Raw genomic sequence first — 27338 nt, 5'->3', positions numbered from 1 at the left:
CCAGTGAGGTAGGAGGAAAATCTGGAAACCCAAGTGAAGGAAAGATTTCAAGGAAGACAGTATCTTAAACTATGTGAAATGTTGCTAAGAGGTCAAGGAGGGTGGTGACTGAAAACTGATCATAAGCTTGTTATTAAGTAGGTTGGTTACTGGTGACCTTGATAAGAACCTTTCCAGAATAGAGGGAATAAAAGTCTGAGAGTGGGAGGTGAGAATGTGGAGACTAACTCTTTCATGCTAGTTCTCTTTTATAAGGAGTGACATAAGAGGGGCATGACTTCAAATGGATGATTTTTAAGTGGGTCCAAATGTAATATAGTTCACGCTTGATAAGAGTGTCTGGGTAATTACCATGTTTCAAGGACACATTGTTAGGGAGCTCTATTGTAATTAGAGTTTTAAAATCAATAAAAGTTATTTTCTATCTTGAAATATAAATGTCGTGTATTAAATGATGAAGCAGAACCAAGTTAATATTTAATTCAATATGAGGATAATCTTTGAGGTCAATTCCATACATTTAAATGAAGCAAAAGACTAGCTCTGAAGATAGCTTAATAACTTTACATCTTTGAGAGGCATCTCTAAAATCACAATAGCTGATATAGCTATCTTCGGAGCTAGTCATTTAATACATGGCATTGACCTACTTTCTTCTTTAATTATTTAAGAGTTAGCTGTTCAGTTGAATCTTGTCCTTGCAATGTGAAGAAAAGGGCTATAATTTGTTGTACATGTTTTAGTCAAAATTATAGAGTTCATATAACAAAAGAATCTGTTGTAAATAAATATAAAATAAATCAAATGATACTGAACTCATTTTTAAAAACAGTAGTTTTTCAGTATGAGGAATTTAGATTACCATTTGATTACTATGTGTTCCCATTTCTTTTTGATGTTAGACAAATTGACTTCCAAGTTATTTACTTGAGTAGTAATTTACATCTAGCACATGCATAGGCAATTGTGAAGATTGAGATGTCTTTTACTTTCTCTCAGTAAATATAATAAAAGTTGTTTTGTGGTTGGGGTGGAAGAAAAGTCACCTTCCTATCAACAGCAAGGCTGTGTTACCTGTCCAAATATGGCAAATCTCCTGTATGGTATTAGGTATTATGGTTTTCATATTTAAAATCCTGATTTTTTTCCCCTTCACTCAAGATTATATGCCTCTTGAATCACTGGCAGATAATGACAAAACATTGGCCAAATTGCCAAACTGGGACTAGAGCAAGAATTCGACTAAAAGAACAAGCACCCTCTTTTCCTTTGCCGAGCACTGATTCACACTCATTAATTAGCATAACGAGTGATGGATTTTTTTCCAAGTGAGAAACAGAGTTTTCATACAGTCCAGGAGTAAAGTAACTGATTCAAACTTCTGCAAACCATCAGGAAGCCTGATGACAGAAAACACATAATAGACTTTATCAAGTTGTTTCCAGTTTAGCTCTGAAGACAAAGCCAAGTAGAGATGCGTGTGTGTGTGTGTTTAAAGAAGAATGATAAAATAAACTCAGCCCAGGACAGGTGAGCAATAGTTAATTTTAATTAATGATCATCAAGTCATAGAGTCACAGATACTGTGAATACTCATTTTTTTAAAGCCACTCTTGTACATTTTCCTAAATGGTTCCATTTCTATAACAAACACCTATGATCTCAACCCTTGGAGACATCTTAGTATAATTCAAGGTCATCATAAGCATAAATTTATATGAAACTTATGGTATCAAAATTTCTTAATAACATAGCAAGCATAATATTGAAATGAATAAATTATAATCTAACGAATTACATATAATATCCTCTTTTTATTCTCATTTTCATGTCTAGGGTGTTTTGAGTGTCATAGGATCAATATGGGGTCAACAATTGACGTGAAATATGTAGAATTTGGTAATAATTTAGAGAAAAGCAAAAATAATAATAAAGTCTTGGGAAGTCAGCACTTTGAAGAGATTGTGTTTAATTTTTATTCTTATTCTGCTTGTTTGTGGAATACAAAAATGAATACAATACCGCCAATTAATGTTTAAAATAAGAAAATCAGCAAAGAGGGAGCAGGATGAAAAGAGAGAACAGAGAAGAAAAAAAAAGACAAAGGTTAGAAGTAAAATAAGCACACGATCCGTAGCCCAAGAGGCTCTGTATCATATATGCTTGCAAGAGATGGGCTACCTATTAGGCTCTGTGCTCTCCTGGAGCAAATGTAAAGATGTAACACAGTAAATTACATCATACAGATACACTTTTTAGAACAACCACATGTTCTAGTAGGCAGACCACAGTAATAGGCTGCTTTGTTACACAATCATCAGAGCCCTTGACAACTTCCTTCCAGTGAATGTAGCAATGGCTTTCATAGGGCTGCTTTTTTAAAAATTTCCTTACTTTGACTTTGATTTCCTTAATTTGAATGACTGTGGCATAATATCAAAGAACATTCAAGAGAAGCATTTCTAGGACATACGAAAACAATATGGGGCAGGAATGTCTCAAGGACAGTCTGACATAATATAGAATAAGAATTTAGATGTCAGCTGTTCAATACAATAGCTACTAGCCACATGAGGCTACTTAAATTTAAATTAATTAAAACTAAATACAATTAAAAACTCAGTTCATCAGTCACACTAACCACATTTCAAGTTCTCATTGGAGATTTGTGGCTGGTCCTACAATGTTGGATAGCAAAGATAAAGAATATTTCCATTTTTGTAGAAAGTTCTGTTGGACAGTACTGATTTAGACGTATAAAAAAGAATGTACTGAATATTTTTCAGGTAAGATACTTGTGATAGTTACTGAACCGTTGTGAATTCAAGGTTTTACTCTCACAACCACCAGTAGGGCATCTATATCACATCGTTTGTTAAAGCCAGAACTCTAGTGTTAACAGGTAATTCAGAAGTCTTACTAACCTCCTCCCAGGACAGGAATGAATGGTAGTGGGCTTAATTCTTATTGAACAAGACTAGAGAAAGGCAGTGTATAGTAATAAAAAGAATACAGTGAATCAATAGGAAACACTTTAACTTTTGAAACACTTTTTAAACAGTTGGGAAGGGTGCTTTATAGTTGTTCAAAGACATGAGAATACAATGAACAATTATCTTTCAGTTATGAATAAGTGGCCTCCTGCCTCTTGAAATGCTATGAACTTGAAGATTTGACTATACACCTAATAATTGTTTTAAACAGTGATTATTGTCTTCACTTCTGAAAGTTTTATTATCAGCCTAAGCAGAATATCTTGGGAATATAGAAAATGAAGATCTATTGCAAATGACTTTGTTACAAACTCACAATTCATAAACCTAGATAATATTTGAAATTATTCACTTCTTTCAACATGTTCTCCACAAAACACCGATGCATTCCTTTTGGTGTCAGCTTCATAGGCATTTTACAAAATACAAAAGCAAAAATGGCATGATCTCACTACCTCTGCCTTTTTTCCCCTATATAAACATTCTCAGTGTAGCAACAAGGGTGATTTTCTATAAATGTTAAGTCTGATCATAGCACTTCTCCATTCAAAGTTTTGCAATGGCTGCCATCTCACTTGGAATAAGTACTCAAGTCCCTATCATGGCCCAGTGGGTGTTCCATGATTAGCCCTGTCACCTCTCTCACCTCCTCTCCTACCACTTGTTCTGGGCTCAGTCAGTTCCAGCCACTCTGGCTCTTTCTCAAACAAGACACACGTGATTCTACCTCAGGGCCTTTGCTTTAGCTGTGCACTTTGTATGAGCCATTCTTCCACAAGACATCATTGAGTTAGCTCCTTCATCTCCTTCAAGTCTTTGCATAAGCCTCACCTTCTTAATGAGATGGTCTCTGACCGCTCTATTTAATACTGCCAGCTACCCACCCTTTCCCAGCACCTTAACCATTGTCTTCCCCATACTCCATACCTCACTCTAGTTTTATTTTTTTCATTGCACTTACCCTATAATATATTATAATACTATACAGTTGGTTTATTTATTGCATTCATTATCTATTATCTGTCTCATCTGTCTAAAATTTAAGTTCCACAAAGACAGAGCTCTTTATTTTGTCAACTAATGTATCTTCAGCACTTAAGGAGAGTACCTAGCACACAGTAGGCACTCAAAACTATTTGTTGAATGAATGAATGACTTCACAAGAATTTCTCTAAGTATATAAAACAATATTTCTCCAGTTTTAACACTGGCTGTTTCCAAATACCAAGTCAGAAAATTGTATAATTTTATAGTTGGAAAGGCCCTTTACAGTAATGTTAGCACAATCACGCCTTTATGTATGTAAGTAAACTGTGACCCAGAGGGATTAAGTGACAGCACAAGATCAACCAGCTAATTTACAGCAGAGCTAGAGGACTAGAGAATCACAATCCAAGTACAAAATATGACATTTCAACACTAGGTATATTCAAAAGAATATACTACTGTCTGAGAGTTATACCAGAAGAAATGCTAACATATTTTCAGCTACAGTAGCATCATTGCAGTAAGTGTTGTAGCCTTATGAACAGCATGAACTTGAATGAGTAAATTTAAGATTCTTTAAAATAGAATCACATAACTTAGAAGTATTTCAGATAACCCTCACCAAACTATAGTTTTTAAATATAGTGCTTTACTTGAAGTAAAAATTAAGTGTTTCTAGGAAAAGAATTAGGATCTAATCATAAATACATAAATTAAACCTTGATCATTTTCTACTTCCTTTATATTTTCTGTCGCCTGGGCTCTACTTTATTCCCTTGCTGACAGCTGTGGTCTTAATGTGCATCTTTGAGAAAATAGGTGCTTTTTGGACCAAACCACTTTTATCTTTGGCTTATTAGAAGCATCCATATATCATAGCCTGGGGAAAGAAGATAAAATAGGGCATCTTTATTGCATATAAATCATGGCTTGTGGATCATCGCTGTTAATTAAAAATCCTTGCAAGGCTAAATTCAACATGATGGAAGCTTAGGACATCCTTGCTAAAGGACAAACCTGGAAGGAAATTTCTACGAGAAAGAGAGTAGGATTGGGCCATTGTGAATCCCCTGCTTGGGAGTTAGGGTTAAAATTTCTTATGCATATTATACTACACCATAATTTGCTGCTGATTGGATGTGAACACACTATTCCTTGGTGTAATTGGGTAACTTTTGTTTCAGTGATGTTTGCTTGTTTCACTATTGTCTGGCAACATAATAATCTTAGTATTAACTGGAGATAGGAAATACACAGCCTTGATCATATAATGTGTGAATTTCACAAGGTCAGAACAAAATAAGCACAATTTTCACCATCCCATTTTAGTGACATATTCAAAAAAGAGACCCATTAGCCTTGAGTCTGGTTTGCATGGTTATTTGATACCCTTAATGCATAAAGGAGAATGGTTAGTGTAGGTGTCTTTTCAAGGTATGAACAGATATTTATTTTAGGGTTGTGATTACTTATGCTCCTGGTCGGTGCCAGTCAGGTCAATAGGATTATATTCCAGAAATTGATTTTCCCCCAATGAGTAAATAATGAAGTAATTTAACCTCATCTGCTTCCTAATCTAAAATCTTTCACTTGTACCGTGAGGAAAGGCAGCTGCCTTCGCCCGAGATGTGCTCATGCACAAGGCCAATAAACACCTTTGGGTTTTATATGAAGGTCATGCAAAGGTGATCATTTGGGAAATGTGTACAGTTGAAGTGCATCTTCTCTTCCTTGCTGCCATCAATCCTGGCTTTCAGAGATGTCTTCACCTATGTTAAAGGGTGAACCCAGTACTGCATTAATCATGGACATGGTTGCTGCCCTGAGAATTTCTCTTTCGTTTATTTTAATCTAAGTGTTTATTCAGATACTAGCATGGAAAGAAAATAACACCTAGCTGGAAATGAAAATAAAAAGACAGGTGGAAAGTAGTGATTGTTCAGATTATGAATTATCTGGGCTTGCTTTATACAGTGCCTGTTATTTTATTACTGCACGATCTGTGACTTCTTGAAGGATCCTAACACACCTGGAAATCACAGTTAGACTTAAAGATTTGACTCTCTCGTTATAGATGAAATCACCTAGTGGTCAAAGTAGTCCCATTTTCTTTCTTCATGATTCACGTGGCTAATAAGAATGATGGTACTAACATTAACATACATTTACTGCATGCAAGGCAGAACAATAATACTTTACTTGCATTATTTCATTTTGTCCTTTTAGGATCAGGAATCTAGGTAGCAGTGGTTTCAGGAATCAGGGTCAGGCCATCAGATTCCAAAATCTGAGTGTTTGGGCACTGGACTTATCCTGTGCCCATTGTTACTGGTAAGCAACAATAATCATTATCCTCCAAGTCATTCATTAGTGGTTATGCCTCTTGTGTATATACAGGATTATATCAGAGAGGACCTCTGGGGAGCTTCCCATTCATTTGAAGAAATAAAAGATTAAAAGGCTGAAAACATTATATAAAGTGATAACTTAATGGAAAATTATTTTTCCTTTCCTTCCCTTATGTTTTGGAAATTGGTATTATCTTTCCTATTTGATAAAGTTTAGAACTTTGATGCAGTTCTGATTTTTCCTGTATTTTATTTTAAGCTGTGATTGTTAATGAAAAATATGTTCATGATATTGAAAACAAAAAAAGATAAAATCCATCTTTTCTGTCAGACAACATTTTAATACATGGGGTTGAGATTAAGTGACTTACATGAGGAAACTAAATTCTGAGAGGAGAAATATATAGGTGGTCTTAGTAAAAATATTCCTCTCGTTTATTCCCCAAACATCTGTCGCCTGCCCACTGGATAGCAAGTAATGTGCTAAGCACTAAGATCTATCAGTTCTAAATTAATTGCCCTTCTTATCTACTCCCAGAAACCATTAGACTATCCCCAAACTGTATTTTAATTTTATGATGATTTGTCTTGTTTCCCATCAGACACAATGAGAGCAGGAAGCACATCTACTATGTTTAATGTACAATCACAAGTGCCTAATAGAATATTTGGCACACACTGGGTGAGGTAGAGCTCACCCTCTCTGCATTCATCATGGACACACAGCTAGACGCAGTTTTTCCAACCTCTATGGAACATGTATCTGAGTAATGGCCAATGGAATGTAAGCAGACTGGATAGGTCACTCTTCCAGGACTGGCCCATAGAAACCTTCCACTCATGATCGTCTCTCTTTCCCCATATCCATAAGCTAAATGCAGAGGATGCCAATGACCTCAAGGAAACCAAGTCTATAAGATGGAAAGAGTTTTGGTCCCTGAATGGAACATTGCCATCTCTCCCTCTGGTCAGGTCTCATTGGAGGGGAAAGTGAGAGAAAAAGAACACTTTTATTGTGTTAAGCCACAATTTTCTTGTTCATATGTTGCAGAAGCTGGATTTATTCACCTTAACAAATACAGAGGAATGAATAAAAGAATGAGTGAGTACTCCTGGCATCAAGGGGTTCTTAGTTTAATTTTTGAGCTTTGGAAATATCTTTATCTTTCTTATTTGAAGAGCTTTTAGAAATTACTGAGTAGTTGAAAAGTACAAAAGACATTTTTATGACAATTGCATAAGATATGCTCGGAGGAACCACTTGGGAGAGTTATACCAGGGAATCTGAAAATCATTTGCCTCCACATGTGTAAGACAGGCCAGCTCCCAAGGGGTATAAAGATAAAAGACGAAGTTCATGCCCTCAGGGAACTTGCATTCTGGTGGGGAGACGAGGAGAGGAAATAGAAACTTAACAATTCTCTATTATGACTCCTCCTCTCTCTTTTCTCTACACTCCCTCCCCACAGTCTTGCCTGTGGCTTTGTCATCTATATGCTGACAGCTTGCATTGTACATCCCTCCCCAGCAAACATTTGCTCTGAGATCCAAGGAAGTATATGCAGCTGCTTACCTGACATCTCAATTGGATGTCTCACAAAAATCTCAAAGTAAGCGTTTCCGAATTGAACCCGTAATTGACCCTCACCAAACCTGGTTCCCTTCCAGTGTTCTCAGTACAAAAAAATTGCACCACCATTCCCCCTCTACAGTTGTGCAAGTAGCAAGTTTATGAGTCATTTTTGACACCTTCCTTTCACTCATTCTTTATTTCATCTCAACCACGCAGTCCTGTCAATTTTACCTTCTCAGTACTTTCAAAATCCTTCCACTCCTCTCCATCTTTGCCTCCATTCTAATCTAAGCCCAGGGCCATAGCAAATGCTGCCAAACTAGCTGCCCCATATATGTTCCAATATATCTTTTGTCCATTACCCACATTGCATCCAGAATGACATTTTAAAAATAGAAATATGATTATATATCCTCTTAATTGAATACCTTCTGATGACATCCCATTTTCCATACATGAAAAAAATCCTTAATAACTCCAGTATCCTTGAATTTTCTGGTCCCTGTCTACCTCACTATTCCTATCTCACACCAGTCTCTCTCCATGGTTTTATCACCTTGGCCTGTTTCTTGAATGTGTTCCTCGCTCCTTGTCATATCAGGGCTGTTTTATCACTAGAAATACTCTCCCAGTTGTGTCTCAGCAAAAACATCATACCCAAAGGAAGACTTCCCTGCCCTTCTGCTATACTTTAGGCTCCTTTCCCTCTGCTTACATAGTAACTTATAATTGCAGTTAAATTTATAATTATAATTAGCTATTTAATTATGGCCTCCCTTGTTTGACCATATGCTCTATGAGAACAAAGAGGTCTATTTGTTCAGTGCTATATTCCTAGTGCCTCGTACAGGGTCTGACATAAGTAAGATAATATATATGTGCTTAATTACTTAAACACATGATGTAATAAAAACTTATCAGAGAGGGTACTAACCATATTGGGGGCACCAGACATGCCTTCCCTAAGAAAATACCTTCTTTTTTCAATAATCAGTAAAAATTGGCCAATAAAAGATGGTGATTAAGATTTTATTGAAAAATATACCTGAAGCACTTACTGTGAGTCAGGCATACTAGTAAGCATTTTATATTCACTGCTCCATTTTACATTTGAAGAAGCTGAAACACAAGGAAATTGAAGAATTACCCAAAGTAACAGAGTCAGGATTCATATCCAGATGTTTTGACTTCAGAGGCTCTGGGACATGATAACTGTAAGAGCTTTCTCTGTGAAAGAAGTTTAGAGTTTAACAAACAATAGTAGCCTATAAAAATCAGCAGAACCTTTGTAAAATGATTATAAATCAATAAAAAATGTTATATTGTTAAAAAATAAATAAATAAATAAAAGGATAAAAATCAGCAGAACCATGTCTCTGGTTTGGGTCCCTATTCTACAAGACACCAGAAGCAGATTTATAATCAGTGGAACCATAGCAAACTGAGGATTGGAGATATTTGCCTTTGCAGTGTATGGAGATGTGGCTTGAATGATGGGGCTAGGATTGGGTCGGTCTGATTGTTTGAAGTGGAGTGAGCATGTCTGGTGTGCTGAGAAGGGAGACTCCGCTCATGAGGCAAGCAACTAGGAGAGGTGAGCATTTGCTCTCTGTTCCTGGAGGGAGTGGAATTGTAGATGACAATCCACCTCAGCTTGTAAGTTCTCATCAAGGAAATGATCTCGAGCAAAATCACACTGGAAAACATTTAAGAACTGGGAAGTCTCTGAAAGGCAAAGGGTTCTCTACTAGGAAGGGAGACAGAGTGAGGAAAGTAACATCCTTGAGAGTGAGGAAGCAATATAAGAAGCTAAAATGACTGCAGCTCTGATTTGATTCTAGTTTTTCTCTGTAGTTTATTTTGTTGGCAAAAATTTTAGAATATTAAATTATCCAGAGTGGAAGAAATAGTCTGTCCAGTACTCACCTGGCTATTGCATAAACAGTATCTACATTCTTTATGACCTCCTGTGCCCTGTTTACCAAGCTCAAGTGCCAAGAACACCCTCTCTTTGTACTTTTTATAGATTTCTCCCGCAGGTCTAATCTTGACACACTATCCTGATACACTGGACAGTGATTCTTTAAGTCAGTTCTCCTCCCTCCACCTCCACAAGTTAAATAACTCCTGTCAGCCAGTATGGATTTTGGAGATGTCAGGGGAGGAGTTCAGACTTTAACTGTCCATGAGATTGTATCAGTCATTTTTGAAACACTGGCGTGGCAGTATGGGGGTAATGAACCAGTTACAGTAGTATTGGATATGGTTTTAACACAAAGCTTTTGAAAGACGTTTGGCAAAGACTAACTCTTTCTGTAAAGCTCAACTGGAAATAAAGCAAAGTTCGCTTCTCCCATGGCCTTGTTCACTCCTGGGTCATTAAATTTTTGTTACTTTAAAGGATGTATTTTTTTGTTGTTCTTCTATTCGTATAGGCAGTATACCGAAAAGTATAAGAGATAAAATCACTTTTTTTCCCATAACTTAGAGCCCTATGCTGGAGTCCATGGAGAAGGGAAAGATTAATTGAAGCAAGTTGATTTGTTGCAGTGAGATGGTTCTCAAACTGATTCCACACCAGGGGTGCTCTATAGACCCCATCAGGTTAGGATTATTTGGTACTTGAAAACTGTAGTTTTTAAAACATCTCTTATTTCTCCTTGCTACCCAAACATTGTCTGAGAACGCTAGTAGATCTGGGCATCGATTTAATGGCAAATACGTTAAAGTTGATTGTGGTTTTTAAAAAGTCCCTTGCAAGTAATGGTAGTAATTCCTTCCAGAGAAATCATGTGTCAAAGAAGTAGTTCTAACTCAATTCCTTCATGGAAGTGGGAGCAAAGAGAGTTTGTAAGTTTTGAGCTTCCCTGGGAAAATCCAGAATAGAATTCAAGCTCTAATCTGTAAGAAAGCAAGTGGTTACGTTGGCTTTCCTAGTCTGGTTTTCTCCTGACTTATTGAATTGCCTACATCTCCATTTTACCTTTTATGTAGAAAAGAGCCCAAGCAAAATTCAATATTCTTGCGTATATGAATTTGCTACCCTGATACCATTTACATGGCAGGGAGAGGGAAGATGGAGGGGAAATGGAACATGGGTCAAGGCTACTACCCTCATGGGTCAGGGCAGCAGGTGCTTTACTCCAGGGCTGCCACATATGGCCATTCAGCACTGCACAAAGGCATCAAGCCCAGAAATCCATCCTGTACTTCTCTTGCCAAGCCAGGCACCTTAGCATGGAATTGCATTCCCTCCAGAGGAAAAGGTGCCCTTTCTCCACAAAAAGGTAGCTGCAGTATACTAAGTCAGATGCCACTGGGATTGTTGCAGACCAGAGGAGTACCTTATTCTGACACAAGACTGCCCTGTGGACTAATGGGACCTTGCCCAACTCTTAACACCAGACCACCAATTCCACTATCGAATAGGTTACAGTACACTCACACCCCTAGCTTATACATGATGTAAGCTGATGCCTTAGGTCAGATTCCTTAGAGGCAGAGCCTGAAACAGAGATTCTTGTTCAAGTGTAGAGTGACCAACCATCCTTGCTTGCCCAGGAGCAAGGGATTGTCCAGGATGTGGGACTTTCAGGCCTAAAACTGGGAAGGTCCTGGACAAATCAGGATGATTTGACCACCCTGTCAAGTGACATATTGAGGGAGGATTTTCAGGAGAAAGGAGGTAAGGGAAGCAGGATAGGTCAAGGAAAGAAAGCTAAGCAAGGAAGTGGTCTCAGCTGGAGAATTGTTTCAACCTGGTCCACGGAGAACTCTGAGGCATGAACTGGTTGGTTCTGCCTTGAGGCAAGAGGGCCAGTTTCTATAATCTTATGTCAATCAGTTATTGGCCATTGGCTGTCTCTGGGGAATGGAGGATATGTAATTTCCTGGATGAGGCAGCTCTCCTTAGGCAGAGAACAATGAGGGCAATTCTACAGAGAAGCAGGCAACAGTGGGCTCTTTCAGAGCAGCTGGAGAATGGGTGCAGCTGCCCAGTGAAAGAAATATATGTGGGGCCCAGGTATTCATACCTATGCTCTTTGCCTAACTGTGACTCCAGGGAGAGTGCTAGAGGATAACACAGCATTCATATCACTTAGTGCCAAAAAGAAATCAAACTTTGGAAGAGCAGGTAATTCTTTTTTTTTAATTAAAGTACAGTCAGTTATAGTTTGTCAATTTCTGGTGTACAGCATAATGCCCCAGTCATATCTATGTATGTGTTATAAAATATATCCATTTTTATATTCTTTTTCATTAAAGGTTATTACAAGTATTGAATATAGTTCCCTGTGCTATACAGAAGGAATTTGGTTTTTTAGCTATTTTTATATATAGGGGTTAACATTTGCAAATCTCAAACTCCATATGTATCCCTTCCCACCCCCTTTCCCCAGTAACCATAAGATTGTTTACTATGTCTGCAAGTCTGCTTCTGTTTTGTAGATGAGTTCATTAGTGTCCTCTTTTTTCTTCTTTTTTAGATTCCTCATATGAGTGGTATCATACGGTATTTTTCTTTCTGCTTCTGGCTTACTTCACTTAGGATGACATTCTCCAGGGCCATCCATGTTGCTGCAAATGGCATTATTTTATTACTTTTTATGGCTGAGTAGTAGTCCATTATATGACTATACCACAACCTCTTTATCCAGTCATCTGTGATGGACATTTAGGTTGCTTCCATGTCTTAGCTATTGTATATAGTGCTGCTATGAACATTGGGGTGCATGTATCTTTTCAAATTAGAATTCCCTCCAGATATATGCCAGGAATGGGATTGCTGGATCATATGGTAAGTCTGTTTTTAGTTTTTTGAGGAATCTCCATACTGTTTTCCATAATGGCTACACCAAACTACATTCCCACCAGCAGTGTAGGAGGGTTCCTTTTTCTCCATAGCCTCTCCAGCATTTATCATTCATGGACTTTTGAATGACGGCCATTCTGACAGGTGTGAGGTGATACCTCATTGTAGTTTTGATTTGCAGTTCTCTGATAATTAGCAATATTGAGCATTTTTTCATGTGCCTCTTGGCCATTCAAGTGTCTTCACTGGAGAATTCCTTGTTTAGGTCTTCTGCCCATTTTTGGATTGGGTTTTTTGTGTGTTATTAAGGTGTTGAGCTGTTTGTATATTCTGGAAATTAAACCTTTGTCAGTCACATCATTTGCAAATATTTTCTCCCATTCCGTAGGTTGTCTTTTTGTTTTGTTTATGGTTTCCTTTGCTGTGCAAAAGCATATAAGTTTAATTAGGTCCCGTTTGTTTATTTTTGCTTTTATTTCTATTGCCTGGGTAGACTGCCCTAGAACATTTCTAAGATTTATGTCAGATAATGTTTTGCCTATGTTTTTTTCTAAGAGGTTTATAGTGTTTTGTCTTATATTTACGTCTTTAAGCCATTTTGAGTTTATTTCTGTGTATGGAGTGAGGGAGTGTTCTAACTTCATTGATTTACATGCTGCTATCCAGTTTTTCCAACACCACTTGCTGAAGAGACTGTCTTTTCTCCATTGTATATTCTTGTCTCCTTTGTCGAAGATTAATTGATCATAGGTCTGTGGGTTTATTTTTAGGCTATTTCTGTTCCATTGATCCACGTGTCTATTTTTGTGCCAGTACCACGAAGAGCAGGTAATTCTTGGGGATCAGATCAGGAGTAAGAACATCATTTATGACAGCAAAGCCCCCATATTCCCTCAGGGAGAAAGCATGGTGATGTTATCTCCTCCATAGCACTCTACTCCTCACTTGTTGTGTCTTTCCTTGTCCCCACTATCTAAGAATGAGAGCAAAAAGAGTTCCTGATGTTCTCCTGGTGTTTTGGAAAACCCTGGAAGCAGCATTTTTACCAGTGTCCCAGGTAGGGTGGCCAACTTATTCTGGCTTGGGAGTTTCTTGGTTTTAGCACACACAAAAACATCCCACATCCTGAAAAACCCTCAGTCCTAGGCAAACCAATGGTATTGGTCACTCTAGTTACTAAAGTTTAAACCACTAAATTGTTAGCCGGGGGTGGGGGAGGATTTTCATCCCCTAGGTGGTCTCTGAGGTGAAAAAATCAGTTGATTGCATTTAAAATCTAGAATCCTTTAGGTATTATAGTACTAATTCATGTTGAACCCCATGAGAGCAGGGACTTTAGTGTGTTCTCTGCTCTATCTTGATCATCTAGAGCAGTGTCCCATGCATGGGAAGCATTAAAATTTTGTTGAATGAAGGTATGTATAAGTATGCAAATTGAGAGGCTGCAGTAGCCGAACTCTACAGTCCTTACCAGTTCTACCATTTCATGGCAAGTGCTTCAAATTTCTATTTTATTCCAATTTTAATTTATCTTAAAAGATCTTAGTAGGGGAGGGTATAGCTCAGTGGTAGAGTGCATGCAGGTCCTGGGTTCAATCCCCAGTACCTCTGTTATAAATAAATAAATGAACCTAATTACTGACCCCCTCCAAAAAATGACAAAAAGGATTTTAGGTCTATGTTACTAGAAGAGCTAACTTTACCAATAATGACATTCTACATGGTTTAAAAAATGAGACCCACAAATGCAAGTGTGTCCTTTAATAGTATCAGATTTAATTGGCAAAGAGTTTTATTCTTTGAATGTCAGAAAAACTCTGAAGACCATGAGCTAAAAAAGCAACCTAAATAACCCAGTGTGATTATTAAATTATGAGAATAAGATAGGAAAATTTTCATGTAATCCTCAAAAATATGATAAATATAACAATTTAGTTTTGTCTTAAGAATTATTTACTTTGATGGCTTCTTTTATTTAATTTCATTTATTACATAATGAGTAGAAGCTTAAATTTTGACAATAAAACCACCAAGATATACTTGTGGATTTTGCAGGACAAGATTTAAACATTTTCTTTTGAATTATTTGATTCTAAAGTTTAGTTTGCTTATTTAGAGTCCTTATTTCAGGAAATTATAGTCAATTTCAACATTGGAGATACAGTGTATGGGAGTTTTAGTTTTTGTCAGAAATACACTGGCAAGCAATGTCTCTCTTCTCACCTAACAAAGTTGTTTATTGGCCTTTGTGTGTCCATCTTGGAAAATTAAGTCAGTGAGAAATCAATTATTGGGCTAGAAGACCATACCAATGTGCCAATATGTGACTTTGGTTTTGTCCTATAATCCCTCTGATTCTGATTCTTTAACTGTAATATAGAGTGAATATTTTAGAAAATGGCCTTCATTAGGTATTCATCACCTATTTGTCAGTGACAGGACATTACTTGGTCCCTCTTGACTTTCTCTCTAGAATCCTTATAGACCTCTGATGTGCTAGTTTTAACTCAAAAGGAAAACATGGCTGACCCTAGTTTGGGATTCTGCAACCAGTTGAGCACAGTAGAAATATAGACAGTAAGTCATTATTTCAGCCCTATAATATCTTCCCCCTGTGGCAGAAACAATTAGATGTGTTCATCAAGCTATTTCATTTTTTCCTGGGCACACAGAAAGACTACATTTTCCCATCATGCTTGTATTTAAATGAAGACATATGACCAGTTCTCTACAATGGATTGTAGGCAAGGTTATTTATCCTCCTTTGGAGGCTAGGCCCCTAAGATTTTAATCTCCAATGAGATCTTCTAAGCTCTCTCCTCTTACCTCCTCCATGGATAGAGAGCATTCAGTGGAGGATTCCAAAGCTGATCTATTAAAGAAGATGCCTTGAACCTAACGTCACTACTTAGAGAAAAGTTGCTCAGAACAACTGCTTAGCCAGAATAGCTACTCCGAAGTTTATATTGGCAGGAACTGAACTTACTGCTTCAAGGTTTAGAGTTGATTGTTACAGTGCTTGGACCTATCCTGAATAATATACTCCCTTCCATTCTGCAATTAGCCAGCAATTAATTATTTTATGTGGCTTGGTTTCCTTTCTAAATTAAGGAACTAGACAATAATTCATGATAACAACTGATTTGACCGTACAGTCAGATTTTGAAATGGTTAGATTTGGGGCACGTGTAGACATGAACTGAAACTTATCTCCAGGATTCATGTCCCTACACTGATAATACCTTTATAGGTGAGTAGAGAAAGAAAAGATTAAGGAGCCATTACATATTATTAAAGATAACGTCTTATATTTCATCCAGAGGCACATAGGAAGGTATTTAAAATATAGAGTTACTAGACCAACTTACCAATTTACATATAAGTTTGAAAATTAAAAATTAATGTTGCCCTTGTAATATGAACTCTTCTGAATTCTGTATTAACTCTGGGCCAAGGTCAAGTGGATGTAGCTAAGCCTCAAAGTAGAAATTTCCATAAAATTATGAGAAACTGAAAATAGTGTTTTATAATAGAAGTCTGGAAAAATTTAAATTATGGCTTTTAACTTCTTTTGGAGAAAGGAAAAATACTTCTTGACTATTAGGGGAAAATATGTTTTATTCCTAAGAAATTGAAGCATGGGTTTATATACTTAAATAGCATTATTATTTATTTTCCTGTTACAAAATCAGAATATTTATTTTTAGAAGTGTGTTGTTTAGTCTACAAGTATTTTAGGAGGTTTCTAGCTATGTTTCTATTACTGATTTCTAGTTTAATCCTCCATTGTGATCTGAAAGCATACTTTGTATGATTTCCATTTTTTAAATTTGTCAAGTTGTATTTTATGGCCCAGAATGTGGTCTACCTTGGTGAATGTTCCATGTTAGCTTGAGAAGAATGTGTATTTTGCTGTTTTTGGGTCAAGTATTCTATAAATGTCAATTAAATCCAGTTGGTTGATAGTACTGTTCAGTTCAATTATACCCTTACTGATTTTCTATCTAATGGATCTATCAAGTACTGATAGAGGAGTATTGAAGCCTCCAACTATAATTATGGATTTGTGGAATTCTCCTTATAGTTCAATCAGTTTTTGCCTCATGTATTTTGATGCTCTGTTGTTAGGTACCTATGTATTAAAGATTGTTATGTCTTCTTGTAGAATTGACCCCTTTACAGTTATGTAATGCCCCTTTTTATCTTTGATAAATTTCCTTACTCTGAAGTCTGCTTTGTTTAAAGTTAGTGTAGCTACTCCAGATTTCTTTTGATTAGTGTTCAAATTGCATACTTTCTCATGCCTTCACCTTTAATCTGTGTCTTTATATTTAAAGTGTGTTTCTTGTAAACAGCATCTGATTGGGCCTTATTTTTTAAATTCATTCTGACATTCTCTGTCTTTAATTAGTATATTTAGATCACTGGCATTTAAAATGATTATTTATACAGTTAGATTAGTATCTACCATATTTTAAATTTTTTTGTGTGCCATATTTTAACTTTTTAAATTGTCCTTGTTTCTTTGTGTGTGTGTGTTCCACTGTTTTGCTGCATTCTTGGGTTTGAACTGAGCATTTATATGATTCCATTAATTCTTCTCATAGTGAAAAAAATACTTAATTTAATAAAATTATTTTTTATACTTCTTTAAAAAAATTTTAATGGTTGCTGTAGAGTTTGCTATATACATTTACAACTAACTTAATACACTTTCAAATAACACTATATTGCTTCACGGATAGTGCAAGTAACTTGTAACAGTGTATATTCAGTTTCTCCATCCTGTCCCTTATACTGCTGTTGTTAATTTCACTTATCCATAAGCTATAGTCACCAAATACATTGTTGCTATCATTATTTTGAACAAACTATTCTCTGTTAGATCAATTAAGACCAAGAAAAATAAAAGATTTTGTTTTGCCTTCATATATTCTTTTCTTTATATAGATCTGTGTTTCTGGACTACATAATTTTCCTTCTCTGTGAATAATTTAGTATTTCTTGCAAGACAGATCTACTGGTAACAAATTCCCTCAGTTTTTATTTGTTTGAGAAAATCTTTATTTCTCCTTCACTTCTGAAGGATAATTTTTCAAAGTACAGAATTCGAGGTTGGTTGTTTTTTTCTTTCAAAACTTTAAATATTTCGTATCACTCTCTTTTTGCTTGCATAGTTTCTAAAGAAAAGTTCGATAAAATTCTTATTCTTGTTTCTCTGTATGTAAGTTTGTCCTCCCCTCTGACTTCCTTCTAATTTTTCCCTTTGTCTTTGCTTATTTGCAGGTTGAATATTATATGCTATTATGAGTTGATTTGTGTCATTCCCTCCACCCCTCAAAAAAGATATATTGAAGTCCTAATTCCCAGAACCTCAGAATGTGATCTTATTTGGAAATAAGGTCATTGCAGATGTAATTAGTTAAGTTATAATGTATGACTGATGTTCTTCTAAGAATATAATTATGTACAGAGATACACAGGTGAAATGCCATGTGATAATGAGGGCAAATATTGGAGTTATCCAGCTGTAGGCCAAGGAATGCCAAAGATTGCCAACAAACTACCAGAAGCTAAAAAGAGGCAAGGAAGGATTTCCCTACAGGTTTCAGAGGGAGCAGGGCCCTGCTGACACCTTCATTTCATACTTCTAGCCCCAGAACTGTGAGATAAGAAATTTCTGTTGTTTTAAGTCCCTCAGTTAATGGTACTTTGTTATGGTAGCCCTAGGAAACTAGTATGTGTAGGTGTAGATTTGGGGTATTTTTCCAGCTTCATGGTCTCTGAGCTTCCTGGATCTATGGTTTGGTGTCTGTCATTAATTTTGGAAATTTCTCAGCCCTTATTATTTCAGATATTTCTTCTCTTCCTTTCTCTGAGTCTTCTCCTTTTTCTGTTTCTTAAGCATATTGTTGCAACTTTTATATATATATATAACTTTTATAATTGTCCCACAGTTCTTGAATATTCTGTTCTATTTTTTCTATCCTTTTTTTCTCTGTGCTTTTCTGTTGGATGTTTCTATTGACATATCTTTAGGCACACTACTTCCCTTAGCTGTGTCCACTCTACTGATGAGTCCATCAAATGTATTCTTCATTTCTGTTAATGATGTTTTTCATTTCTAGCATTTCCTTTTGATTTTCTCTTAGAGTGTTGATCTTTCTCCTTACATTACCCATCTGTTCTTGCACATTGTCCAATTTTTCCATTAGAGCCCTTAGCATATTAATTATTGTATTAGTTTTCTAGTGCTGCCATAATGAACAGTCTCACAGATTGGGTGCCTTAAACAGAAATTTCTTTTCTCATAGTTTTGGAGGCTAAATGTCCAAGATCAAGGTGTCAGTAGGATTAGTTGCTTCTGAGGCCTATAGATGGCTGTCTTCTCTTTGTGTCATCACATTGTCTTCCTTCTGTGCTTGTCTATGTCCTAATTTCCTCTTCTTATAAGGACACCAGCTATATTAGGTTAGCGCCCACTCTAATGAATTCATTTAACTTTATTACCTCTTTAAAGGCCCTTTCTCCTAATACACTCACATTCTGGGATACTGGGGATTAGGACTTTGACATGTGAATTGGGGGACGGGGGACACAATTCAGCCCATAACATAGCTATTTTAAATTCCTAACTTGATATTCTAAAATCTCTGCCATATCTAAGTCTGTTTCTGATGCTTCCTTTTTCTCCTTAGATTTTTTTTTTTTACTTTTTAGCGTGCCTTGTAATTTTTTGTTGAAATGTAGACATGGTAGACTGAGTAGAAGAAACTGAGATGGCTATGCCTGTAGTGTGTGGTTTTATGTCTATCTAGCGAGGATATTTACTGTTTGCTGTAGCTGTGGTGTCAGAGACTACAGTATCATCTAGTTTTCTTCTTTTTGTCCCCCCTGTTATCTTTGGATTTCCCTAGAGACTTCTTAAATTAGGTCTGAGGATTATAGTTCTTTAAGCTGTAAACCCCTGTTATTATACAGGGGCCATATTGATGTGATAAAATGTGAGGGTAGGAGAAACATTTTATAATCTTATGATTAGGAGTCAGTCTTCAGTGAGACTGTGATTACTAAATTAGAGTAAGATGGGAAACTTTTCATGTACTCCTCAAAAATATAATTAATGTAACAATTTAGTTTTTACTTAGGAATTATTTACTTTGATGACTTCTCTTATTTAAGTTTCATTTATTACATAATAGGTTACATAATAGGTTTAAATTTTGACAGTAAAACCACCAGCTATACTTACGGATTTTGCAGGACAAGATTTAAACATTTTTTAAATTACTTGATTCTAAAGTTTAATTTGCTTATTTAGACTCCTTATTTCAGGAATCATAGTCAATTTTAGCACTGAAGATACAAAGTATAGGAATGACTTAGATGAGATAGTAAGACTACAGGGACCTGGAGTTGAGTATTTCCCTTCCCCTAGATCAGTTAGGCTGTGGTAAAATCTAAATGGGTTAGGCTCTGGCAAAACAGTTTCCCTTGTGGTTAGGCCATTGTTAAGGAGAACAGAAAGCTCTGGGCTCATTTCAAATTCATTACTCCCACAAATCCACCCCCAACCTGTAGCACAAGGCAGTGAGAGCCAGAAAGGAGAGAGAGATTTGAGACTTGGAAAGATACAGGCAAGAAAGCCTTGTGAAGACAGGGGCAGAGATGGGAGTGATGTTTCTACAAGCCAAAGAACATACTGAATATTGCCAGTGCCATCAGAAACTATGAAAGTGGCATGGAACAGTTTCTCTTTCAGTGTCTGCAGAGGGCATCAACCCTGCTGACCCTTTGATTTCAGATTTCTGGCCTCCAGCACTATGAGAGAATACATTACTGCTGCTTTAATCCAAATGTGTGGTAGTTTGTTACAGCAACCTTAGGTAACTAATACACACATTCATACAAAGATGCAGTTGTAGTAATGGCCTATTTTATTCTCAGTGGTCCCCTTGAAAGGTAAACTTGCAAAAAAGTCATGTTACCAGACTTACATTGTTTTTATAATACTTGAAGAACTCATGGTGATTTGGAAAGTTTGTACCCACTTCCTACTTCACCTCTCTTTTGTCCCAGTTTTCCATAGCCCTTTAGACTATGAGTCAGCATCAAGCTAGCAGTTTGTCAAAGTAACAGCTGTAAGCATTTCAACTTTCCCATCCCATGACACATTTTATCATTTTCTTTCTTTTTCATGGCAGTTGTAAGGCCAATCAACTGAGTATATCTCTACTTGTAATTTGTTTTTTACTTAGAGTTCTAATTAGCATAAAGGGAATTGAAGAGTCATTTCTATGTGGAATACTTATTACCAAGGTTAAGAGACACTGTGTTTAACATTTAATTGGTTTATAGTTCTGTGAAGCTAGTCTTCAAGGTCAAAAATCTTACTTATGAACACACACAGACAAAAATGTTAACAGCTGTTTTAAAAACATCAAAGTTGCATTTTCTTCTTGAGCAGTGAGGAGTTGTTCCTTGCACAGAACACCAAGTCTAATATATCTTGAAACGTTCCTTTGATTAATAGAAGTAAACTTGACCCTGTCCTAAGAGCAAATGAGTTGCTTGCAAATGCGACTTCTTTTTATTCCCCTAACATCACTGTGCACGAACCAATTTGCCAGTCATTCAGATTATACTGACAGGAAATAAGACCCACTTGTGAATCTGCCATGGTCTCACAGTCTCATACTCCCCTCATGCAAAGACTTGTTGACTCAGTGCTCCATTGCCAATAAAGTAACTAACCCCATACTGTCTCCTAAGTTTCTTTCCCTAACCTCCTGTTCACCACAGTCCATTTTTTATACAAAACCCAGAATAACCATCTAAACATTTAAAATGGAATCTTTTACTCCCTGTTAAACTCTTTAAAGACTTTCTACTACCTTTAGAATAAAATCCAAACACACTACATGATCCAACCCCTCGCTGCCTCACTGCACGCTCTTCTTATTCTCAGATTAGCATTTGGCCATTCTTTCTGCCCACGGATTTTTCCCATGGCCACAGTTTTCTCATCAGTCAGCATTCAACTCAGTGGTTACAAATTCCAAGAGGCCTTCCAATGGCCAGTCTGTCTACATATTGTAACTCAGTTTTATTTTGTCTAGAATTGTTAATCATTTCTATCTGGACTTGATGTTTGTCCTCATCACTCTCACCTTACACTGGATTATAAACTATTAAAGTAAATACTTTTTCCATCTTGAGTTCTGCCTGTCACTCAGCTGGTTCTAAATAAAATATTTGTGGAATGGAGGAATAATTACAACCAGTTTGATAAATGCTACTATGAATGTAGTTCTTTGAAATTTACCATTTATCACCAATAATTCATGTTTCCTTGAAAAGATACTCTTATATGCAATTGTACATTTTACTCTATGACCATTGTATTTGTTATTTATGGCTGAGTAACAAATTACCCCCCAAAATTATGGTTTGAAATAGCAAACATTAATTATCTCATAGTTTCTGTGGCTCAGAAAACTAGGAATAGCTTAGCTGGGTCCTCTGGCTCAGGGTCTCTCAGACTATAGTCAACCAAGGTATTGGCCAGGGCAGCAGTCATCTCAAGGCTCCAGAAGAGAAGTGTATGCTTCCAAGCTCACCCTAGTTGTTGGAAGAATTGACCTCTCACGGGCAGTCAGACTGAAGGCTGAATCAGGCTGGCTATTGGTGGAGGCTTTCCTTAGTTCCTTGCCATATTATGGGTCTTTCCATAGAACACCTGATGACATGGCATTTTGCTTCATCAGAGTGAGAAAGTGAGAGAGAACAAGAGAGGCTAAGCAACATGGAAACTAGGTCATTTTGTAGCCAAATCTTGGAAATGACATGCCATTACTTTTGCTATATTCTGTTGTTAGAAGTAAGTCACTAGGTCAAAACCAAATTGAAGGGAAGGAGATTTCTCTTGAATACAAGGAAGCAAGGATCATTGGAAGCCATTTTAGAGGCTGCCTACCACAGCTACATACCTCTGTATTTGCAAAAAGTTTTTGCCCCATTCCTTTTACTCTGACTTGTTTTCCTGGAATTTTCTCCTCTTGGGTCCAAAGCACTGGTCATCATGCCCACTTTGTGTCATTTTCCTTTGAGTTATTCTTTACCACTTAACAATTTTGAGGGAAAAGTTTTAAGATATTTAGTAAGCTGGGAGAAATAGCAGGTCACAAAACTTCAATAAAATATGGGTATCAGAACAATATGTACCAAGGACTGGTTATCATTAGAAGATAAATATTCATTTGTTCTTTCAAGAAATGTTTGTTGAATGACTAGATGTGCTAGATGCTGCAATACATCAGTGTACAAAACAGATAAAAAGCTTGCTTTCATAAACCTTTACAAACTAATGTAGAAAGAAGATAATAAACGAGATATAAATTAAAATACACTGTGTATTTTATGACAAGTGCTAAAGTGAAAGAAAGAGGATATAATGTGCTAGACTGGGAGGAGGGTGACAGTTTAGCTACAGTGGACCACTCTCCTTCCAACCCAGAACATTGTATCCCTCTCTTTCTCCTTATCATTTATCACTATATCCACATTGAGAAGATGCCCTTTGAACAAAGATCTGAAGGATGACCTGAAAATATCCCGGGAAAATTATCCAGACAGGTGAAGGAGCAGGTACAAAGGAGAGACCAGGACTGGTGTGTTAAAGAAAATAAAAAAGTTTACTGTATCTGAAATGAATGAAAAGGGAAACACATAGGAGATAAGGTTGGAAAGAAGGGCAAGATCATGCATGCAGAGCATTGTTAGAACTTTGATTTCTTTTCCCTCTGAGTGATGTGGGGAACCTTTTAGAGGATTCTGAGCACAAGAGTGGTTATGATCTGTCATAATATTTTAAAAGAGTCATGTTGGCTGCCATGTTGAGAACAGACTAAAGGGGACTTAAGAAAGAAACAGACCATTTAGGTGGCTTTTAAATAAGCCAGATAATAGATGCTGGGGACTAAGGCTGAAGTAATAACAGTGGGGATGAATGAGAAGTGATCAGAACCTGGGTATATTTTCAAAACAAAGTTAAGAGCATTTGTTAGAGATTTTGATGGTATATGTGGGAGAAAGGGAAGTCAAGGATAACTCTAAGAACTTTGGCCTGAATCAACAAAAAATGAAGTTGCCATAAACTGAGATGGAGGAGTCAGTCCATGGGAGGAGACGTTTAGAGGAAGATTACTAAGGATCAGTTTTAGACATGTTAACTTTGAAAGGTCTACTAGCCATATCAGAATGGAGATGTTGAGCTGGCAATAGTCTGGAGTTAGAAAAGAGGGTCTGTCTAGAGAGGTATATTTGCAGAGTTAGCATCTAGAAGATATTTAAAGCAATAACACTAGATGGAGATACCCAGAAAAAACAAGAGGTGAAAATAAAAACATCAAAGTGAAAAGCATGATTCTTGAATTAGCTCTGTGCTCAAACTAGGTCCAATGATTCAGAGCATGGTAGGATTTCCCTGCTGAATAGACAGCTGGGATGCTCCCAGGAGGGTCCTGCTTGTTGAGATTTCTTCTAACCAGGACTAACATGAGTTAATTCAGAACTACTTCTTGCCTTCAACTAGGCAAGTCTCAAGGCAAGCTCTGCTCCACAATTAGGTTTCAAGAAAGTCCATTGTTTCCTTTCCCCAGCATTGGCCATCTACTTCCTCTGGGTCAAAGATTCTTGAACATCAGTATGTATAATAATTCCAAGGAAAGCTTGCAGTTTCTTACCTCCAGAGAGTCTCATTCTGTAGGTGGGGCTAGAAATCTTCATTCTTAGCAGGTACCACAGTTAATCTTAATGAGAGTGCTCCACTTTGAGAAAGCTTGACTACCATAAAAAATAATACTGACTATTCTATTACTCTAGAAAGTTTAAATATTCACAGTGGCTATTGACCTTAGCTTTCTGATAAGTATGTGGTTACTTCCTAAAAGCAGTTAAAGATTTTATACTGAAAATTATACATAACCAGTTAATTAGCTGCTTGAAAATCCGTATGGAAAATTTAAACACTCTGACTCTATTATTCTTTAAAATATTTTTGAAAAGAATACCAATCAACTATTATTGATTCAGGGAGTTAAGTCTTTGAGCTCACAAAAAGGCATTTCTATCTAAAGACTGTTGCGATAGAGTCATCTGTGTTCTTCCTAACCCAGTTTTCCTCTCCTACAAATACAGAGAAGTATTACGCATTGGCAAACCATGTAATTAGGTCTGGCCAATATTGTGAGAAACATTAGGTGTCACTTCCAGACCAAAGTGTTTCATAGCCAGTGTTTGACCTTCTAGTATTTCCTTCCTTTCCCACAGCAAACGTGGAGGAGATATCATGTTGAGTTGATGGAGATGAAAGATCAAAACAGCCTGCACCTCTGGTCTTCTCATGGAATTGTTTACTTTGGAGAATCTCTAGACCCACCACAGACTTGGTGAGTGAAATCTAAATTTTGTGTTAAACTACTGAGATTTTTTGTTTGTTTGTTTGTTTGCTCCTGTGGCATAAGGTTATCCTATCCTGACTCATTACCTGCCAGTATATCATAGGATCTCTATAAAAGTATACATCTGGAAGATATGTGATTGTTGTAAATTTCTAACTCTGATTTTTAGACTTCATAGCCTTCCCTTGCTATAAAAACAAGCAAATAGTCTCTCATGTAACAGCTCTTTGCCTCTCTCATCTCTACAATTTCAAATTTATTCTTTAAATATAACATGAAACTTTGCTGCCTGCCTGTTCCAAAATTGTTCTACTTAATTTATTTGGAAACTGAAACAAAGTGCATCCCATTTTTCAAACTGTTTTCTTTAGGCATTGTTTCCTGTCCTTTGCTCCTCTTTCATTCCTCAGTAAGCCTGTTTACCACCTCATCTTTTTTCTCTCTTTCCTTTTTACACTGGTTGGGCTAGGTGCCTACCCAGCATCTCCCTTTGCTGCCCCCATATGCTTCCATAACATCCTGTGCATACCTCCCACCACACGGTATTAAAACTTGCTGTATACATATTAGATTTGAGCTCTTTACCCATGGGGCTGTATTTCATTTGTGCCTAGTACCTGACACACAGAAGGCACTCAGTGAATGTTACTGAACTGAACCCAACTATAGAGAATGTATATAGCTCCTAAAATGACATCTGTTTCTTCACCAACTAACTTAGACCCTTGAGAAAGAGACGTTTCTCTGGAATCTCAGGCATAGCTCTCATTCCAGACCTCAGATAATGTCCCAGGTTTCCATGATGATACTCATAAGAAACACTTCTTCTTAAGAGGAATATTAACAGTTGTTATAGACATGAGATACCAATTGATTGTTCCATATCAATGTGTCAAAAGAATCATAAAAGCATAGAGAATGCAGCCACATTTTAAAGTAGTCACCATATGCAGTAAACACTGATTTCTCATTCATGAAATTTCTATTATCCATCTTCTGAAAATGAGTTGGGAATCGAGTTTTATAGACATCTAATTTTAGTTGATTAGTTTAAGGAGCAAAAGCACGAGTTAATGGTGTATTGCCATTCCCATGTACGAGAAAGATGTGTTAATGAAATATAATTGTCAACTATTCCATACGTTAATGTGAACCATATGTGAACATTTGATGTGCTTGCTTGCTCTATAAAACATCTTGAAGAGGCTTTTATGAGTATTTTACAGCTAATTCCGAGATCTCAACCACAGCCAAGAAGAGTAACTTGATTTTGTTATCACTATCTACCTTTCTGCAGAGTATCCCTGCAGTTGGAGAGCACAGAACACTTTTTTCTAAACCATGTTTTATACAACACTAGTGATCTTTGAGATGTTAATAGGACCCTGTGAGCAAAAAATTTGGAAATAATAGGTAAAACAAAAGTAAATACGTTTTCTCTTCACAAGACTTCTGCGAGTCTTTACTTATGCATTATGAGCAGGACTGATGTACGATACTTGTAGGAGCCCACACAAATATTTTAATTTCCTTTCAAATAAGAAATATTAAAACATAATAATGAATCCACCCTGGATTACAATAATATTTATGCCAATGTAGTCATAAATATATTTTAATAGCTTTCTATGGAGGAAGTAGCCCATGAAGGCAAATGGCTCAAACCCATAAATATCATAGTGCAGCCCTGGTTATGATTCTCTAAAAGGTGTGCTATGCAGGATTTTCCAGAAGTTACTTGTGCATGGATATCTTTTTGTAGAGTTGCTCAGGACAAGGGTTAAAAACATGTAGAAATATTTATGTAGTGAAATAAACACTGGACCAAGAGTTATAAGAATGAGATTTTAGTGATGTCTGTTACTAACTAACCATGCATCTTTGAGTAAGCCATGAAATCTCTCTGGCCTCCAGATTGTTAAGAAACAGAGCGATGGCATTCAACTGGATGTCTCTACTGTGCCTTCCAGCTTAAAGGTAATATGATTTTATATTTTGAATATCCTTGTATGGTTTGCTGATTCTTTAAAAGCTTAGACATATAGGTTAGAACATACATTCCAAGGGAAAAAGTATTACTCTGGAACAAAAGTCAGAAATAGAAGTTTCAGCCCCACTTTTGGCCTTAACTAGCTTCTACCAATAACAAAATTCACCAAAGGT

The 27338-nt window shown here is 36.6% G+C and overlaps 1 long non-coding RNA gene across 1 annotated transcript in view; it reads left to right on the top strand.

The window, feature by feature from the left end:
• Nucleotides 1–27111, top strand: part of LOC116151040 (uncharacterized) — a 43992-nt gene extending 16881 nt beyond the window's left edge. Inside the window, exons 2-3 of the long non-coding RNA XR_004134828.2 lie at nt 25045–25163; nt 27090–27111. This is a non-coding gene — a long non-coding RNA (uncharacterized LOC116151040). The remainder of the gene's footprint in view (nt 1–25044; nt 25164–27089) is intronic.
• The last annotated feature ends 227 nt before the right edge of the window (nt 27112–27338 follow it).

This window comes from Camelus dromedarius, chromosome X, assembly GCF_036321535.1.
Source record: "Camelus dromedarius isolate mCamDro1 chromosome X, mCamDro1.pat, whole genome shotgun sequence".
Classification (NCBI taxonomy): domain Eukaryota; kingdom Metazoa; phylum Chordata; class Mammalia; order Artiodactyla; family Camelidae; genus Camelus; species Camelus dromedarius.
This window is presented reverse-complemented; position numbering and strand designations above follow the sequence as displayed.